This window comes from Schistocerca gregaria, chromosome 5 (assembly GCF_023897955.1).
Source record: "Schistocerca gregaria isolate iqSchGreg1 chromosome 5, iqSchGreg1.2, whole genome shotgun sequence".
Taxonomy (NCBI): Eukaryota; Metazoa; Arthropoda; class Insecta; order Orthoptera; family Acrididae; genus Schistocerca; species Schistocerca gregaria.
Window position 1 is genome coordinate 406582948 of NC_064924.1, and position 17330 is coordinate 406600277.

Sequence of the window (17330 nt, forward strand, 5' to 3'; positions counted from 1 at the left end):
TGAGCACTATGGGACTTCACTTCTGAGGTCATCAGTCCCCTAGAACTTAGAACTACTTAAACCTAACTAATCTAATGATATCACACACATCCATGCCCAAGGCAGGGTTCGAACCTGCGACTGTAGCGCGAGACTACTACCCACAGTAGAATGCACTTTAAAATTTAAAGCGATAAGAATGGCTTGTATGTTTTGATTCGGTCGGATGGACAAATTAAATATGAGGTGTGATGCGAACCCCGTGCCATGGAAGTTCTTACATATATTTCCAGTGCGGGGGGAGGCGGGATGCGACTAATCGAGCGGTAGGGCACTAAAATTGCTATTTTCGCTATAAATGTGTTACCGTTAGAGCTAAATTTTGTAAGTGACGCATTTGATTCACTCTATGGATAGGAACTCTGTACTGCAAATTCCATGGGAGAGGCGGAGGGTATGGGGCAAGGGTCCCCTCTTGCCCCCGCCCCCCTCCCCTCCCTGCGGACGCCAACGAGTACTGTCAATTAAACTACGCCAATTCGTTACGACCAACGTGACTCGAATGACTCGGGCTTGGGGCGTGAGAATGCGACAGTGCGTCGGGCCGATGCCACAGGTTTGCAGACGAGTACTTGTCGCGGTGCCGTAAGGAGTTAACGAGAACAATGGTGCGCAGGCGCCGGTGCCTTCTCTCGCCACGAGCTCGTTTTGTGGTCGGCGCGGGCCACCATTACACATTCCGAAACGAGTCACAAGCCATTAGGCCCGGCCGCCGGCCATTACGGCGCCCATTAATTTGCTGCGGCGAATTTAATTACAATTCCGTAATTGGGCGTTTTGCGCGCCAACGAGGCCTGCGCTTTCGCCTGCCGCACCAGCTGTGGCTGCGCCGCTACACACACACAGACACACATACACACACACTCACACACAAACACGCTTACATATACAAACACTGATGCATCTCTAGCTCGAACCTCTCTGCACAATAGCACGCCGCCAGCTCGCTTTCCTTCATCATTTGATGCAATTATTGTTCCCCTTAAAAACGTCATGTAATGTCAACGTTGATTCTCTTATTGATCTTGACGACCGTGTGGTTCAGAACTTTCAGTTAACGAGGACTCATTCCCTGTTTCTACGTTAAAATCTTTGGTGGGTGTATTGTCAACAAGTTTGAGCCTAAATTGGAAGCGTGCATAAAGCAACGAGAATTATTCAAGTGTACAGTTTTAAGAATGAGATTTTCGCTCTGCAGCGGAGTGTGCGCAGATATGAAACTTCCTGGCAGATTAAAACTGTGTGCTGGACCGAGACTCGAACTCGGGACCTTTGCCTTTCGAGGGCAAGTGCTCTATCAACTGAGCTACCCAAGCACGACTCAAGTCCGCTCCTCACAGCCGTATTTCCGCCAGTAACTCGTCTCCTACCTGCTGTAAGGTCGGGACGTGAGTCGTGCTTCGGTAGCTCAGTCGGTAGAGCACTTCGCCGCGAAAGGCAAAGGTCCCGAGTTCGAGTCTCGGTCCGGCACAGACTTTTAATCTGCCAGTAAGTTTCATGTACAGTTTTAATTTCAAAGAAACTTAAGTAAACTGACATAATTTTCTCGAGATTCCAGCAGCATGAAGGGATTTAAAATTCACTAGCTTAAGGTCGAGTGATACTCGACAATTGCCAAGTGGTGACTGTAGTGAGGTTGCTGCTGCTGTCCTTAAGCCGAGCTACTGTCTGACGACACTGGTGCCCACTCGAGCGACATATAAGGTAATGTTTTAGTTGCAAGAGCGCCTCGCTCCCTTCATCCTTTCGACGACTAACCTGTTCTTAGCTGCAGACCGCCGTCTTTATTGCGGGTGTTGTCAGATACTTATACCTTGATCGCTTCTTCTATAGCGATATCATAGAAATAATTTGACCGTTTAGTAATGTACCGTCCAATGACATTAATGCGAACACTGTCAAAAGCCAGAAAAAACACCTACCTTTTACCGTATAGACCTCTGTGGGATCTACATCTACATCTACATCTACATCCATACTCCGCAAGCCACCTGACGGTGTGTGGCGGAGGGTACCCTGAGTACCTCTATCGGTTCTTTCTTCTATTCAAGTCTCGTATTGTACGTGGAAAGAAGGATTGTCGGTATGCTTCTGTGTGGGCTCTAATCTCTCTGATTTCATCCTCATGGTCTCTTCGCGAGATATACGTAGGAGGGAGCAATATACTGCTTGACTCTTCGGTGAAGGTATGTTCTCGAAACTTTAACAAAAGCTACTGAGCGCCTCTCCTGCAGAGTCTTCCACTGGAGTTTATCTATAATCTCCGTAACGCTTTCGCGATTACTAAATGATCCTGTAACGAAGCGCGCTGCTCTTCGTTGGATCTTCTCTATCTCTTCTATCAACCCTATCTGGTGCGGATCCCACACTGCTGAGCAGTATTCAAGCAGTGGGCGAACAAGCGTACTGTAACCTACTTCCTTTGTTGTCGGATTGCATTTCCTTATGATTCTTCCAATGAATCTCAGTCTGGCATCTGCTTTACCGACGATCAACTTTATATGATCATTCCATGTGGTGCAACACGGGCCATACTTGGCAGGGAAGGACGACGGCTAAGGAGCTGTGCACAGCAACTATTGAGCAACTGTCCGCCCAGATGAACCAAGGAGCTACTAGCGGTCTCCCCTCAACGGTCGATTAGCGAACGTTGCTGGATTTCCGCAGCGTGCACCTGGTTTATGCACCCACGCTGACTGCTGTTCATCAGCGACAAGGACTGGAATTAGCACGCCAATGTCGCAACCGTTAGTCCACTGAGTGTCGGCAGGAGGCCCTTTAACATGGAGCAAATTCTAGGCTCCGTCACAACGACGGCCATTGGCGTGTACGTCGTAAAACGTCTGAAAGCGCACCCTGCAATAGTTTCGGGGCGTTATTGTCTGGGGCATGTCTTCGCGGCATTCCTCGTGTGATCTACTCATTCTGGAAAGCATAACGGATCAATAGAAGTCTGAATCAATCCTTGTGGACCATGTCTAACCTCATATGCAGTTTATTTCCCCTCAGCAAGATGGCACCTACCAGTAAGACGATGTAACGTGTCACACAGCTCACAGTGTACCTGCGTGGTTCTCAGAGCACCAGGGCGAGTTTATCGTATTCCACAGGGCCTCGACTCCCAGGATTTAAACGTAATCCCGAATCTGGGCGACCACCTCGATTGAGCTGTTTTTACCATTATTCGTCAACCGAGAAAATTAGCGCAGCTGGCCACGTCATTGGAGCCGGCTTGGCTTCAAATCGCTGTCGGTACCTTCCAGAATCTCATTGACTCTCTTCTTACACAACGATAGCGTCAGATAGGGGCAAGTCCATCGTGAAGCTGTACGCAGAACACTTCTGTATCCAGTGCTGCTGGTGGGCACGCCAATGTGCTCGTATCTCTCCCTGCTGCAAAAACGATAGCCATGCTCACACTCCATGAAGCTCCAGAAATAGTTCAAATGGCTCTGAGCACTATGCGACTTAACTTCTGAGGTCATCAGTCGCCTAAAACTTAGAACTAAGTAAGCCTAACTAACCAAGGACATCACACACATCCATGCCCGAGGCAGGATTCGAACCTGCGACCGTAGCGGTCGCTCGGTTCCAGACTGTAGCGCCTAGAACCGTACGGCCACTCCGGCCGGCTCCAGAAATCGTCGCTCTCTCTACAGGCAAACCTGTGTTACTGCAGCAAGCCTATTTCGTGCGTCGAACTACGGGTATACGATCCAGCACAGCGCGGTGTACACCATTTGAGTGCCCTCTCGGGCGCTTCTCACGTGCCACCGTTTACTGTACCGCGTTGAGTATGGCCCTCCTGAACCCATCGAGTCCATACGTGTGACAGTCGTCGGATCGTAAGTGTTGCTACGAGCAGCATCGCGTAGTGATAAACCATGGTCTATATTGATCACGATCCTGGCGCTATTGTATTCCAGTGTGTGTCTGTATACGTTTCTCCTGTTTACTGGAGACATAAACCAGTTTTCTCAAAAACAACCAACACTGAAATGTGAATTCTGAACGAGAAAAGCGCCCCATAATGTTTTCTTATGTACTGAATGTAGACGGCGTTTCTCCTGCTTGTGTGGCTGCACTGAAATTGTAATCAATTTTGGCCTATCTCAGCATCCAGTAAATTTCACGATAACTTGAGGTTTGTTGGTTGCACTCTTCATGGTGCTCCAATTTTAATTCCCAGTAGTGTCACTCTTTCTGAAATTGGTTTTTTATCGCATTGTCTGTACGAGGGATGATCAATAAGTAATGCAACACTTTTTTCGGTCAGTTTCGATTATACAAAATGCTGAACTGTTGTGGGACATCGCACAATATTCATGCTTCAACCCCTATATTTTCATGAAGTTCCGATAGATATCCTTCAAAATGGCGTCTGTAATGAAGGTGAGTTCCAAGCAGAGAGCTGTCATTGCCCTTCTTTCGGCAGAAAATCAGAGCATCGCAGATACTCATAGGCGCTTGCAGAAAGTTTACGGAGAACTAGCAGTGAACAAAAGCACGTATGGTCGTTAGTCGAGACATCTGCCATCGACGCAACAAGATCGCACAAAACTATGTGTTCTCACGCGTGCCGGCCGGCCGCACACAGCTGTGACTCATGCAACATTGGAACGTGCGGACACTCTCTAAATACAAACCAACTTCTCCTTCTACATGACAACTCAAGGTCTTATACAAACCTCCGCATCCGAGACGATCCCACAAAACTTCATTGAACTGTTCTTCCTCATCCACTATACAGTTCGAATCTCGCACCTTCCGTCTTCCATCTGTTTGGCCCAGTGAAAGATGCATTTCGCGGGAAGTAGTACGTGGTTAATAGGAAGGTACTGCTGCAGCAAGACTCTCTCTTCGTTGCCGCCCAGTATAGTGGTACCAAGTGGGCATACAGGTCCGCCAGCAAGATAGCGAAACGCTATCGCATTGAACGGAGGTTATGTAAAAAAAAAAAAAAAACGGGGTTTTGTAGTCAACAGTGTGGAGAATAATATGGAGTGTTGGAATTTTGTATAAAACGAACCTACTTTCAGAAAAAAAAGGGTTGCACTGTTTATTCAATGCCCCTCTTATAATTGTCAAATTCAACAGAGGCCCCTGATGATACCCAGATTTCTAGATGCACTTCGCCAGTATTGAGAACTACCTCTTATTTCATATTTATTTCCTGAATGTTGCACTCTAACAACTGTACTCTGGTCTCGCAGACAATGAACGGAATCAACCATAGCGGTTCACCCTGTATCCCAGATTGGCGTTCGCTAGGTCGCGGCTCGCAGGTCTCCACGTTAACCGCTACGATGTCTTCAAGGAGCAGAGGAGCAACATGAGATCGAATGGAAACAGCGGGAATCGATTTGACAGGGCGCCGCCCAGTACGACACACATTAGGCGTTCGCATTCGTTCCGCCGGGCCCTTGATGGCGCTGCATTACCGCCTCGCAACGAGACTCTGATTAACTGGTCCGTAATTGCTCACCTCCAGCACGGCGCGTTCAGCGTCGTCTGAAACGTAATCGCTCGTGACGGAGACGGTCGATTTGAATTTTGACTTCCCTGCGGCAGCTCGAGCCCTGTCTCGAATTGTTTATTTTAATTCTGTCGCACATTCCCCGTTGCTTATTAACCTCGAAACGACGGGGCAATATCTTACTCGAACGTGCACAGTATTTTCCACTTTAACCACCGTGAAGTAATGTTCGCGTAATGCTAGTAATCTACCTTCGGGTAACAGTTGATTTCTTTGGCTTCCTGTTGGGTCAAGAACACTCACTCACCGTTACGCAGCCTATCCGGAGGCAATAGAGGCATGGAAATGCCAACATGTAGTGTAAAGAAGCTGACGCGTATCGAATCCTCTGTAGATCCTGCTTCAGGTCATTGTCTCATGCGACGAAATACTCGTATGCCTTTCTAATAGCACTTCTTTCTTTGCTTCATGTTCATCACAGGGTACCACTTGCACCCTAATTTCACAATTACTTGTAGGATTCATTCCAGTCCCTGTCTTACCCTATAGCTTTTATCCTCTATATCTCCCACTAGTGTCATGGCAGTTACTTCCTGATGTCTCAGCACATGTCTTATAATCGTATCTCTTCTTCCCATACTTTCCTTTCTTCACCAATGCCACGAAGAACATCATCATTTTTTATCTTACCAGTCCGCTTTAGTTTCAACATTCACCTGTAGCACCACATCTCAAACACTTTGATTTTCTTCTTTACCTGCTACCCATAAATCATGATACTCTAGCATACAATTCTAACTTACATATACACATTCTCAGAACCTTATTCCTCAATTACAGGCCTATGTTCGATGCTAGTAAACGTTTTCGGTCAGGAATGCCCTCTTTGCCTAAGTTAGACTGATTTTTTATGTCCTCTTTGCCTCGTCCGACATGGGTTATTTCGCTTCCAAAGTAACATAATTTCTTCACTTGCTCTACCTCATGGTCCCCAGTTTTGATATTAATTTTGTCGCTAATCGCATTTCTGTCGCTCATGATTACTTTCATCTACATTCAGCTTATTCTCAATCGACATTCTCTACTCATTAGACCAGTGGTCATGAAACTACGACCCGCGGGCCGCAAACGGATCGAGTCGAATATTCGTGGTGCCCGCGGTTCTCGTCTGTAATTTATGACACTATGCATCCAGCAATTAACAGCTGAAACCAAGAACGTCAGCTAACATTAAGACCTTCTTAAGAACATAATTTTCTTTCTCACAATCAGTAACAAAAAGAAATACTTGCAGAGACATTGGTATTTTAGAATGTGCGTAGCCGGCCGATGTGGCCGAGCAGTTCTAGGCACTACAATGTGGAACCGCGCGATCGCTACGGTCGCAGGTTCGAATCCTGCCTCGGGCGTGGATGTGTGTGATGTCCTGAGGTTAGTTAGGTTTAAGTAGTTCTACGTTCTAGGGGACTGATGACCTCAGAAGTTAAGTCCCATAGTGCTCAGAGCCATTTGAACCATTTTTTGAAAATGCTCTTAATTTTAATTAATGTTTGCTTATTCGGCTCTGCGCTCAGATGGCGACTTACCTCAGGGGCATCTGGGTAAGTAGAGTGGCCATTATGGAATTAGAGATGTGAGAGTAGATGTTTCATTGTTTATCTTTCACTGTGACAACTTAGGGCCCTGTGTGCCTCTACCGATCAGCTGTTACGGTGCACATTTCAAACGCAAGTAACATGGAATCGTGAAGGTGCATTATAGAGACGGTCATCTTCAAGTGTGGTACTCATACGTAGCATAGAATATGAAATTAAATTAAGCCTGCTGTAGTAAAACGCAATGAATAGAAGAAAAACGTTGTTCAAAACATTTAGGAAATATAAGTGATCGTGTCGTACGTTGCATAATGCATTTAATTACAAACCGAATTATAGTTATTAATCAGTTGATCATCTGCTCACACAACACGACAACACTTCAACAGGCAATTACAGTCTCACTGGTTTGGCCTCTGTGGGGATGGCAGCATTCTAGAACAGAGAACGGTTGACACAAAGCGTTTTGAATGGGGCCGCCTTCTAACAGTACTGTGAGGCTGGTAGTCACTTTAGAGAGCTCCTATTACAGCAAGTCTGCTGGGGGCTAATAACATATTAATTTATGTAGATTACTAATCAATAAGAAGATCGGTACATATGCGACCCGAGATGCCACCCCATAATGTCAGCGTTGGATGGTAATAAAAAAGTTTTACGACCTCTATATTTGATAGCTCATTCCATTCAAAAGGTCGCGTAATTTTTCTTCACTTTCACTGATGGTAACCACGTTATCGGCGAATCTTTCTATTGATATCATTTTACCAAGAACTGTAATTCCATCCTTGAACAATTCTTTAACTTCTGTCATTGCTGCTTTCTTGTACAGACTGAACAGAAGGGAAGAAAGACTGCATGTGTATCTTAAAGTCTTTTTAATCCACGCTCTTCGTTCTTGATCCTGAATTAATATTGTTGTATTTTATTTCATTTATTTGCCGCTCCCATCCGAAGGCATGATATTACTTGCAAATATAATACCCAGAAATTAATAAGAACAATAATGAATTGTGGTATGTCGAACTATGATTGGAATAACAAGGAGTTATCAGAAAAGCCGATGATGGTTGTGTACTCAGGGGGACATTCGCCTTGACGTGTTACGGTATTGTCGTATCTTAACTCGTCCAAACACTTTGCAAGTGTGCATGAATTTCGAAGTTCTTTACTATGTTGACTTTGGCCTCTATTGGGAACAGGTGGTCCACAGAATAGTGGAATGCACTAAGAGTATAAAAACAATAGTAGTACTTAAATAATAATGATTGAGTTGCTATTGAGATTTCTTTGTGTAATTACAATTGTAAATTTATTAACTCTGCTTCATTTAACTCATCGAATATTCGCGTAACATTGTATCCATTGCAATGCAAGTTTTTATGCAAGTATGTGAATCACTCTCCCTTAAGCTATGGGAAATAATGAACAAAATACCTCCACTAGAAAAATTGTGTTGCTCCGACTGCGATTTGTGGATGACGCGTTGGTACACAACTAGGTCATCTTCTCAGAAAATTGTTACAAATTGTGAGTAGTGTGCTTGCAGCAGTAATGCATCGCTGGTAAATATGCGAATACACCGAATATCAAGTGACAACATAATCAGGGACAAAATACTGGAACGAGTCTCAGCCTTCAAATACCTGGGAGTATCTTTCACAGTTTAATTAAGGTGGAACGACGATAAAATTATTGTCATGAGAAAATTTAGTGCCACTGTGAGATTTATTGGACGACACCTTATTAATTGCAGTTCACCCTTGAAGGAGATATCTCACCAGACCTGCGTCTGTCTGTGGCATGTTTGCGAGACATTTGTACCGGGCGACACTAGACAGAACGTTTCCTTAATCGGTAGGCGAAATGATGCACGATTTGTTTGACTGATTAGCACTTTCATATCAAACTGGGTGGCTTACGCATTTATATTCACGATATGCATAAAACAATTAATTACTCTACGTTTGTTCGAGAAAAATCCTGATATCAAGGTGTAAGAATGAAGTTACATACGCAAATCAAAATGGGTGGGTCCACTGAGATCCACGTAATCTAAAATGAATCACCCATGAAGGACAGGATCGTCTCACACTTTCATCGAAAGTGGATGCTGTTGTGGATTTTAATCTAGTTATTACCAGCAACAGTGATGCTCTTTTATACAGCTTAGTTGTTAAACAGGCCGGCCGGAATGACCAGGCGGTTCTAGGCGCTACAGTCTGGAACCGCGCGACCGCTACTGCCGCAGGTTCGAATCCTGCCTCGGGCATTGATGTTTGTGATATCCTTAAGTTAGTTAGGTATCAGTAGTTCTAAGTTCCAGGGGACTGATGACCTCAGAAGTTAAGTCCTATAGTGCTCAGAGCCATCTGAACCATTTGTTAGGCAACATGCTGCAAGGGTTACTGTTTAAAAGAAGCTCAGCGTCTGTCGCCAGGTCTAACATGAGCTCACTTCAGATGTGGCCTAGGCTTGGTTTGCGGGAAGGATGGAAAAGGGAACTGGCTGTCAGTCTTTCTGAACTTACATCTATTCCAGGCAATTGGCAGTAGGAAGGGCGCCGGCCACTAACGTTGTCAAAACTGATGAAACAATGCTGACAACTTAGCGAAACAAGGAAGGTGAAGCAGTTGAAGAAGGAGATCTGTAATACGTAAGTCAGCTTACGGTTACTGACCGAGAGCACTCCTGTTAGTGCTATCATTACTCCAATTTCATGTTCCGCTATTAATGATATGTGAGAAGAATGTCTTTCGCTAGCCCTCCTAACGCGGTTCAATTTCTATGATTACTGAGCATGGTCATTTCTGAGACATATGTGGGAAAAACAATACGCTGCCCAAGTCTTCTTGGAATATACACTCTCAGAATTCCATTTGTACCTTCTGCTACACGGGTCTGTAGAGCATTTCCATAAAGCTCCCACACTGACTCCTGGTTCTGTTATGTGGCAGTTTATAACCTAACTGTCACGCGTCCTATTTTATAATGCATTATGCACATCCCAACAGTTAGCGTAGACAATTATTTAAAGCTACATGAAAGAAGTAGACAACATTCACTACTGCCAATGACTGCACAGCAATTATTTCTGCTCCTACTTTCTCTTTTATTATGGTGAGGTGGACCTGTTATTTTCTGCAGTCTTGGGAGCTCTCCTTGGCTGGCTTATGACAGAGAAGTTAACTTAGAAGGACCAGTGTCATAAATACGTTCAGTGCTGAAACCAACTCCTGAGTAGATAAAGAACATGAAAGTCAGTGTCCCACCTCCGGTCAGCAGGCGTAAGATGGCAGCCTGCTTTTGATAAAATTGTGTTGTGTGAGAAGCTAGAAGGAATCCTTTTTGGCGAGATGAAGTTCTCAAGGCCAGGTGAAGCACTGAAAACAAGAGATCATTTGACCGGCTATTGTACGCAGCCATGTCACGAATGAATGTTTATTTAAATCAGAGTAGCTGGAGTCTGATGGGCAAACAATAATTATTTCGAAAGAAGGCACATTTCCCTGTGCATGCTTATGTGGAAATGTTTTGGTAGGCTGTTGTTGGAAACCTGTCATGTAGTGGGAGAGATTTTCTGCCTTCCTTCGAATGCTACAGAATTGTTCGTTAACCACGACAATATCTGAGAGAGTATGATTTAGTTAAAGTTGTTTCACTAATTATTAGTGGTCAGAATACACAAGGCCTGCTGTATTTAGCAAGCGAGATTCCTATGTTGGCAGGACGAGCTAATTTTGGGAGAAAAAAGTCTGAAAGAACAGGCCGCTGTGATATTGGAAGGTAGACTTGCTTAGGTCGTTGCAGAGTTCTGCAGAGACGAATGTCTCTGACTTCAAGCAGGGTACAGAAGTTTGGCTGGACTCAGAATTTCCAGCCGCTGCTGCAACAGTTTTCCACGCTCATTCCATCTAAACGTGATAAGCACGAGTTGTCAAGGCAATCACCGAGCTGAGGGAGCTGAAAATCTATTTAATTTACATCAGTATATAATTACACATTTTTAACGTTCGCAGGCAGCTAGTTGTACTGCTTATGGGCATTTGTGAGCGTTTTGGTTTTCGTACTAGCTTCTCTGGGATTCTTTCTTCAAATCGCTCCACCATTTTTGCAGCCATTGACCGTATCTGCGATACACTTACAGATAAGTTTTCGTGTGTCCACCCACCTATGCCATGGATTTAGTTCATAATTACAACCTTTTGTGAACTTATTAAATATTTATATGCCTGAGACAGTGGGTGAATCATTTGTCTGATTTATTCTGGTAATACATAAAATTGTTATAGTGACCACTAGTTTCCTTTTGTAAGTTGATGATCTCCTTCAGTAATATGTCCTTTTGAGGTGTGGTACTCTTATTTTCAATCTTAATTGGCCACCCATAATAATTTTCATTCAATTAGATGTTATCTATTGAAAACATGGTTTCTCTTAAATTTTCACCATGTGATCAGGAGCTACACTACCTTGCAGGTCAATGAGGATCGGACTTCTAGCATCTTAGGGGAATTAAAAACAGCTCAACTGACATCTCGCACAGGAATTTGGTGACACCTGTCGAGGATTAATGTCTAAAACCCCACAATCTTCTGTTGAAAAGAGTCAAATTTTTAGCTCAACATGTATTACTAATTGAATCATTCGGCTCTTTATCACATTTTGTCTGGATAAGTATAGATGAGCTTCACATCAATAAAAGAACTTCAAAAATTTAATTTATTGTTAGTTGCTTGCACTGAGATAATTTGTGGTTCTCTTGTGAGAAAAATTGATGAGTAGAGTCTGTTGTTGCCCTTGGTTTCGATGGTGAGCTTATGCGGGATATATTTGAAGGTGTTTGTATTTTTTGTAGGATTTCATCGTGTTTTGTGTCTTTAGGTTAGGGATTTGTTTCTTAGGAGGAAGACGTTCATTTGCATTAGTGATGATTATGTCAAGATTAACTCATGCTCAGGCATGTAGTTTAGGAAAGATGAGCACAGTTGATTGGGAAGAAGTGAGTCTATCGTCAACTATAAACTGTGCACCTGATTTGGAGATCAAACAAGACAGTTTGTAGATTGCTGATAGTTAGAGAAAGTTATGAAAGTATTTTGGTCAGTATAATTGGACAACAAATTAAATAACTCGCACATTAACAGAAAACTATCCGAAGCTGAGGCGTTATGTGAAGAGAATGTAAAAAGGAAGACTCTTTAGTCACTGGACGCAAGGACGTGACATAGAGTGTTGCGGATCGTGAAAAACCCCTTCTTCACCACCAACCAATGAGTTTCAGTCTTTCTTAATTGAAAGGACATTGGAAAACAAGCATCAGCATGAGAAGAATGACTATCATTATAAAAAGACGGAAGAGTGCCACAGAATTTGAGAAGAGCATCATAAAATCACAGAGCACAGAAAAGAGCAGAAGAGGTTTACCAAAGGTCCGATTAACAGCATAAAAAGCTGAATGACTTATATAAAACCCGGAAGGCTTTCTTAAAAAGATAGAGTAAAATTTTGCATCACTTGCGTTAGTTAAAAAGAGAAAGTTGAAAGGAATGAAGCAAGTTTCAAAAAGATAGAAGAGCAATTTAAGGAAATCGCGAACTTTTCAGGAAATTAGGGTAGCAATTAAGTTATTATGTACAAATGAGTGTGAAAGAATGGTCGGAAAAAAAATGGTTCAAATGGCTCTGAGCACTATGGGACTTAACTTCCGAGGTCATCAGTCGCCTAGAACTTAGAAATACTTAAACCTAACTAACCGAAGGACAGCACACACATCCATGCCCGAGGTAGGATTCGAACCTGCGACCATAGTGATCTCGTGGTTCCTGACTGTAGCGCCGAGAACCGCTCGGCCTAGAATGGTCGACGTGGACAAAATGATTGGAAAAGGAATTAAGAAACTCAATGACAAGGGAACAGGTAACTGAGCAACAAATCAGTACCTGTTATAATACATTAGCTAAAGAAGTGAAAAGTACAGCTGATGAATTATAAAAGACGTTGATGTCATTAAGACTGGAAAGATGAAGTAACTGAAAACTAAGCACAAAGTAAAGAACAAGCAGGGCCAATGTCGTTAAGTAATGATGCTGGTTGAGATAGGACCGCTTCTGTAATCTTGAAAGATCAGAGTGGTTTTCCAGTTTAGTGAAATACAAGCAGACATCAATCGTCGCTGGTATAATTTAATGTTTAAGTAGGGACAAGCTAATTGTGGTTCAGGGAACAGTATGGATGCTGGAGAAACGTTGACGAGTGAAGCAGAGAGGCGGAAGGAAGAGGGGGAATTACGTCAGTCAGCAGACAGATTCTGCTGTATATGAAGCGATCCTGTACTGCCACCTGAGATTATACAGTCAGCAGTACGGAGAGGAATAGGTTAACAGGAGTTCCAATATGATGAAATTAGAAATTATTTTGTTTTAGTACTGAAGTAGGCGTTCTTCCCGGACTGAGTGGGTCATTTGCATCCTAAAATTGGGACTGAACAATTCCAGGTTGGACTTCCGAGGTTATGGTCTGCCGGATACAAAATCAATTTCATTTGCAGAACTCTTCAGGAAGAGGAAGCCGCCATGATGCAAGCGATCACAGCAAAGTGCAGGACTTATGAGGAATTTAAACTAGCATTTCTGCAGAGTTTTGAGCACAAGACAAGCAGGAGCACGTGTAACTATGCATTTTGATGATGCACGATCGAAATTTCGTTGCCCAGTTCTGTATTTCAAAGAAATGATGAAAAGAAACCAGTTCTTGGGTGCACCATGTAAGCAGAAAGGTCTAATTTGGATTTGCCATACAAAGTTACCAAACAGCACTCAGAAAGATATGAAGTTGGCTGGCCATGGTATCAATGATGTAGGCACGTTCATACTTTACTTGGTCGTGTAGTTGATGTTGTAGAACCACTGCACTTTGTACAAACTCACTATGGTCCAGCACAACTAATGCAGAGTGGTGAACAAGGCATGTATCCCCCCCAAATGAAACAAATGGCATAGGAATAAACCTCGTGGTTCATGGGCACCAATGTATCAGACAGATGAGAGACGAGAGTACAGAGGACCCAATGATTAGAGAATGCGGAAGTTGGAAATGTATGTGGTCCTGATTCGGAAGGAATCCACGAGGACAGGAGGAGAGACTGACTAGTGGCTGAGGCTCGAACTCTGCTGCTAAATGTAACTCAACTTCCAGGAGCCTTGTACTGTATTGTTTGCATTGTATTGTATGGAACTGGGGACCTAGAGACCACAGAGAGGCTTCGTTTCCGCTGTTGCGGTAGTGGTACACAATCCCACAACAGGCTACAGCACTCCACTCACCCCACCGCTGCCCCACACATAACCCAGGGTTATTGTGCGTTTCGGCCCCCATTGGACCCACGCCCTACCCCCCGCCTCCGGGAACGTCTCACACAAGACGAGTGTAAACCCAATGTTTGCGTGGTAGAGTAATTATGGTGTACGCTTACGTGGAAAAAGTGTTTGCGCAGCTATCGCTGACATAGTGTAACTGAGGCGGATTAAGGGAAACCATCCCGCATTCGCAGGGGCAGATGGAAAACAGACTTAAAAGCCATCCACAGACTGGCCGGCACACCGGACCTTGACACTAATCCGCCGGGCGGATTCATGCCGGGGACCGGCATGCCTTCCCGCCCGCAAATCAGTGAGTTAGACCACACGACTAACCGGGCGGGCTTCCTGGAGCCATACTTGTCAATATGAAGATTTAAAGAAAAAATTGTTTCAAGATGTCGCGCAGCTCAACAACAGAACGAAAGACGTTGCTCACCCATTGACTTAGGTGGCATTCGAAGATATTCCGAAGCATTCTGAATTCAAGCAGCCAAGCCTCAGTACTTGATCAGGATGTGTATGAAATTTGTGATAATGACCATAAGAAGTGGGCAATTTTGGAATGCAAGAGATGAGAGTACACGGTGCAATACATGGAAAATGTAGGGAAGGAGCAGATTAGAGTCGGTTTTGTTGTCTCAGTTTAGGTTATTGATAACTTGATACCAGAGTCTGAGTTTAATTTGAACACCACAGGTATGTTCTTTCCAACAGTTGGTTTATACTCAGGTGTATTTGTGGTTTTTTTGTTTTTACTCACTGGTCGCTATGAAAAATTTTTTTACTTCCAGCACCGAAGATGATCACTATGTGGTCGAAAATCGATTCTGATATCAATAAAACATCAATATTACGGCCAACGCTGACCTTCCTTTTACTCTAAGAAATAGTTTGTGTAATATTGGCACTACTGTTTAGTTGACAAAGAATGTCGTTCACCATGTCTCGAGTGACTCGACAGTGGTATTCCTTCCTAAGATTTTAACGTTCTTCATTGGCGATACCAGAAAACCATTTGGTTCATTTTGCAATCATTTCTGATGTAGCGATTACAGCAAAGATAACTTTTGCGTAGAGTATAGCCCTTTGATTATCACTCGCGGTTTTACATAACTGTTTTGTTTCTGTCGATTATTGAAAGCGATCGTTGATGAAAGTAGGTGCGACAGAGTACCCGTTACTGTGTAAATAGCTTCGCTCGGTATTGGGAAAGCTTTCTTACTGTATAGAAAGCTCATTCATCTTATAGTTTGGTTAATTAACATTTGTTTTTTAGCTAACTGACTAATTATTTTGCCCTAAATATGTAAACAGAACTGGGTCTCGTAAGTGATAAAACTAACACATGATAAATACATGAAAAATGTCGCTACATGTTATGGTAGACAACTGCATGGTAAATTAATTCTTGATGTCCTTGCACTCACAGTTGTGGAGATCTTGTGGCAAAAGCCATCTTCTCCGCCGTGAGTACTTCTTGTTCTTCAATTTACGGAGAGATTAAGCTCGTGGAGCAGCTAGTCACGCAATCCGATGTTAGTTTAATGATTTTTCTCTAACACTACTGTTCATGTTATTTGCCTTGAGGATGTTCCTGCTTCTTTCGAGAGATTTTGTCTATGGCCAATTGCTTCTTGAGAGCCTACATTTATATCCCACTTTATTCCCATCATAATTGTTAAGATACTTATTTACGCTGCTATGCACGCGTACCACGTCAGTACTTGAAGAGAAGCATGAGCAAGGATTAGCAGGAAGCTATTCGTCAGAAGTGTACTTGTCAGCTATGGCGGAGAGCGTACGAGCGTCGTTGGCCCTCCACCTGTGGACAAAAGAGAATGTTGTTCGAGATGCGGGGGGGGGGGGGGAAGGGCGGGGGAGGGGGCAAGAGGCGAACGCTAGGCGGCGGGCGGGCCAGTTATCTTTGACGCAGCGTCCCATGCTAATGACAGCAATCAGCATTATAAATAACACGATTTACTGCGCGTTCGCCGCCAAATAAAGCGCGGCATTTACGTAAATACATAGGAGGCGCTGTGTTGTGGGGGCCATTATCATCGTGCTCCCTGTTAATATTTCATTACCGCCGGCCGCAGCGCACCTTGCGCGTCGAGAATGACCCGGCGGAGGACGCCTTAGGAGTCAGGTCAACGCTGAAGAGGGAGAAAGCTAGCAGCGTGAGGCGGGAGGGAGGGGTGGGGCTGTAACAAACCGGCGATAGAGAGCCACAGCGAGTGCCCAATCCTCCGGCGGCTGTCGTGCTTTTACGAGGCGGCGGGCAAATTGTGCTACGAAGTAGTGTTGCAAGATGAAATTGAGTTCAAAAGTGACACCAAAACAACACTCGTAATATATTACTCGATAAAAGATTAGGGAAAATGCCTTTTCCATATTTCTATACATGGAAAGTCATAGTGCAACAACTAGACGTGGCATGGACTCAACAAGCAGTTCGAAGTCCCCTGCAGAAATACAGCGCTATGATGCCTCCATAGGTGCGGATTTGTTGCCGGTGCTGGATTTTGTGCACTAACTAACCTCTCGATTATCTCCCACAAATAGGCATTCATGTTAGGCGGTCTGAATGGCCAAATCATTTTGCTGGAGTTCTCCAGAATGTTCTTCAAACCAATCGCGAACAAATGTGGCTCAACGACATGGCTGGCCTCGGTGGCCGAGCGGTTCTAGGCGCTTCACTCCGAAACCACGCTGCTGCTACGGTCGCAGGTTCGAATCCTGCCTCGGGCATGAATGTGTGTGATGTCCTTAGGTTAGTTACGTTTAAGTAGTTCTAAGTCTAGGGGACTGATGACCTTGGATGTTTAGTCCCATAGTGCTTAGAGCCATTTGAACCATTTT

At 44.0% G+C, this 17330-nt stretch overlaps 1 protein-coding gene and 1 non-coding gene across 5 annotated transcripts in view; one reads left to right on the top strand and one right to left on the bottom strand.

Moving 5' to 3' along the window:
* The window catches only part of LOC126272409 (forkhead box protein B2-like), a 637167-nt gene that overhangs the window by 382042 nt on the left and 237795 nt on the right, over window positions 1-17330 (top strand). The window lies entirely within an intron of this gene.
* Trnas-cga (transfer RNA serine (anticodon CGA)) lies at window positions 1282-1356 on the bottom strand. Its single transcript has one exon. It is a non-coding gene; the product is annotated as a tRNA-Ser (tRNA).